Source organism: Balaenoptera ricei, chromosome 6, assembly GCF_028023285.1.
Source record: "Balaenoptera ricei isolate mBalRic1 chromosome 6, mBalRic1.hap2, whole genome shotgun sequence".
In the NCBI taxonomy this organism is placed as follows: Eukaryota; Metazoa; Chordata; class Mammalia; order Artiodactyla; family Balaenopteridae; genus Balaenoptera; species Balaenoptera ricei.
The window spans coordinates 9,147,984-9,151,978 of NC_082644.1; positions in this window are offsets into that span (position 1 = coordinate 9,147,984).

Sequence of the window (3,995 nt, forward strand, 5' to 3'; positions counted from 1 at the left end):
GGCCTCTACACCCAGTTGCTAGGAGACCTAGCCAGGACTGACTCAGAGCTTCAGGAACGCTGGGCTGAGGGTGCCTGCTTTGTGAGGTCACGAAGACCCACTTTGAGGTGCCTCTCCCAGGCTCCTTCCTCCCGCCCCTGCTCTCCAGCTGGCTCTGGGTCTCAGCTCCCCACACCTGCTCAGCGACCTGGAACCCTTTCCTGTCTCCAGCCTCCCCCTCACAAACTGTTCTCCTTCAGGCAGTGAGCCTTCTCAGGCTTTGCTGTACACACACACACACACACACACACGGTCCCCCGTGCTCCACACCTTCCCACCCCTCTCCTTCTAACCCAAGCCCCGCTCCTCTGCTTCCTCCCACAGTAGGGATCTGCCTCTGTGGAAAGGCTGGCCTCCTTTTGCCAGCCTCACCTCCTCCCCGACTCCTCATCCCACCAGGATCTGGCTTCCCCCACTTCTGCACTGGCCAGTGGCATCACGACTTCCTGCTGCATGCATCCCTGTTTTGTGCTGGGTGCAGAAAACAGCTCTGGGAGGTGTCCCCGTGCAGTGGCCAAACACCCGCATGCCAAGATCTGTGGGGAGCTGGTCTCGCTGTCCTGCTTAGCCTTGCCCTTCTCTGTCCCAGAAGCCCAGCTGGGGACCTGAGGAGCGAGCCCTGCTCCCCCCCGCCTCCCTGCCCATAAGCCCCGACTCCGTGCCCAGGAGCCTCAGGGGGGAAAGCCCGGGACTCTGGGGGAGTCGGTGGCTGAGCTGTCTGGTCCTGGGGTTGCCTCCACTGGTACCTGCCCAGGCTCTTCGGTGTCGGGCCTGGCCCGGGGGGTCCTGGCCATGCGTGAGAGCTCACGAAGGTCCCAGCATCTGCCACCTCAACCACTCAGAGCCACCGTTCCCGTCGGCCACGTGACTCCACCTTCCTTGTCCTCGTGGTCATATTACTTCAGGGCCCTCGCTGCCTCTCCTGCCACTGGGAGGACCTGGGTTAGGGTCACTTTGTTCCACTCCCGCAGATTACTAGGGACAAGGGGAAGGGGAGGGGGTCCCTAGGGCTCCTCGTGAAAACTCACCCGTTCCCTCTTCAGCAACAGTCACACTCCTGTTTATCTCGTGGAGGGGACGAATGGACCGAGTGCGCCCCTTTGCAATGTGTAGTCGCTATGCCACTGTCCCTTTCTGTCCTTGCCATCCTTGGCTGATGCTTCTGTTGAACAATTGTTTATTTCTTGGCTTCTAACGAGCCACTCTCTCCTGAATGATCTTATGTCTCTCCACACATTCCTTCTCTGCCTTCTGTGAAGACTTCCCTGCCTCCGTTGGTCCCTTACATGTTGCCATGATCCAGGGCTCTGTCCACAACCTCCTGTCTTTCTAGGCTACGTATCCTTTTTAAAAATTCTAATGGTGAGAACACAACACGAGATTTACCCTCAAAACATTTTAAGTGTACAGTAGAGCTGCAGGCAGTCTACTATACAGCAGATTTCTAGAACTTATTCATCCTGCACACCTGATACTTTATGCCCATTGATCAGCAACTTCCCATCCTCCTCTCCCCCCGTCGGCCCCTAACAACCACCGTCGTATGCTCTGATTCTATGATTTAACTATTTCAGATCTCTCATACAAATAGAATCATGCAGTGTTTGTGCTCTATGACTGGCTTATTTTGCTTAGCATAACGTCTTCAAGAGTCATCCCATGTACTCTCTTTTTATTTTTAAAATTTAATTCTTTTATTGGGGTAAAATATACATAACATAAAATTTACTTTTTTTTTAAACCATTTTTAAGTGTAAGTTCAGTGACATTCAGTACGTTGACATTTCTGTGCAACCATCACCCCCATCCATCTCCAGAAGTTTCCCAACTCCCCAAACTGAAACTCTGTCACCATTAAACACTACGTTTCCCTTTCCTCTCCCCCAGCCCCTGACAATCCCATTCTGCTTCCCGTCTCTATGAATCTGAGTCCTCTAAGACCTCATGTAAGTGGAACATACAGTGTTTGCCCTTGTGTGACCAGCTTCTTTCACTTAACATAATGTCCTCAAGGTTCACAGGCCACATATTCTTGACAGACTTTATACAGTGCATGACATCGATGTTCGTCCATAGAAACGACGTATTTCTTCCAGATTTAGCTAATGGAAGTGTTCACTATCCTCTGTCTCAGCTTGGGGTATGCTGATGTCTTTCCCCAGAAATGGATGATTGAGAAGCTATGCTGCTTGATAGGTTTTCAGGGGTCCCCGGGGCTGATGTGTGTTGGGGTGTGTTGCCAGAGGGAATCTTCATGCAGTGGTCCAAGGAGGTGAGTCTCCAAGGCCAGGCTTGCCCAGCAGGAGCTGTCACAGCCTGCAATGCTGGGGTAGGGCCTACAGGATGGCCGCCATGCCTGGACTCTCAGGTGATGCCCCTTACTTGAGTTCTCTCCTAAGTCTGGGGTCCCAGAGCTGGGATGGGGCTTGATGTCCCAGACCTAGAGCCCCTTCTCATTTCCTTTCCCATCCCTTTCAATGTTCTCCTTGTGGTCTGTAAGTCGCAATTCTCTTTGTTGCATCAGAAACTCAAACTGGCTTAGACCAAGTGAGAATCTATTGTTTCACAGAACAAAAGTGTCTCAGCGTGTGCTTCAGGCGAGGCTAGATCCAGGTGCTCAAAATTTGTGTTCATTCCCAGGATTGTCCCTGAGCTTTTCCTTTACCAGCCCCCTTCCTGAAATGCACTTCTAACCCCCGATCACCTAGTTAACTCTTACTGATTCTGCAAAGCTCCACTTGTGTGTCAGCCCTTCTAGAAAGTCTTCTGGACCCTCTTCTCCCCCAGGCTGATTCAGTGTTCCTCCAGCTGCCCAAACCAACAACCTGAGAGTCACCTTACCTGCTCCTCCCCCTCCTCCTCCTTCCCAGTCACTCCAAGTTCTACCGACTTTACCTCCTAAATATTTTTGGGTCCCTTCTCTTCTCTCCACCCCCATCACTATGACCCAAGGATAGTCCTCCATCATTTCTTGCCTAGGTACTATCATACCCAGACCCCAAACAACTATTCTCCACACTGTCACCAGAGAAAACAAAAACAAAAACAAACAAAACTCTGCTTATGGACTGGAAATTGGCAAGGGGGAACTTGCTAGGGTGATCATAATGTTCTGCATCTTGTTTTGGGGGGTTGGTTATTCTGGTATAACCGACTTGCTTAAGATCTCTGAATTTTATTTTATATAGGTTATATTGTTCCCTCTCTCTGCACACACAGATACATAGATACTTAAAAATGGACTATGTCAATTTCTTGCTTCAAAACCCTCAGTGGTTGCTTGTAGAGTAGCCCCCGAAGACTTCATGGGGCTTACAAGGCCCTCTGTGATCGGGGTCTTTCTTTCTTCTCCAGCCCTTTCTTCTCCTCCTTCCGGAACTTTGCATATGCTGCTTCTCTTCCTGGAAGCTCCTCTACCCTGTCTCTGCCTACATCCTTCTGGTGCCTCGGGTATCAGCTTAATCGTCTCTTTCCCAGGGAAACCTTTTCCGGGTCCCTGTGACAAGTCTGGTAGCCCTGAACGCGTTACCGGCAGCACTTTGCACGTTGTAAGTGTTCACTTAACCATTTTGATGATCTGTTTTGGTGCCTGTTTCCTCTAGGTTGTAAGACATGAGGGCATTTCCTCTTATTGACGACTTTTGCTCACCACTCTGTGCGCCACGGTATGCCCCACGGCCTGCTGAATGGCTGTGACTATCTTTGTCATGACCCTATGATGTGACCTTTCACCTTTCTACTGAACAGTTGCCTCCTGGTCCAGCCTGCTTATCACATGAAGGCGTGGGCAATGTCTTTTGCTCCCCTGGGGCCCCGGGGGTTGGTGTATGGCCTGCATGGTGGCCGGCACTCAGTAGATGTTTGCCAGTTGCATGATTGGAAACATCACGAAGTGATACTGACAGAATGGAAACAGGCTATGGACAGAACTTTCCTAGGCACTTGACTCATTTTGG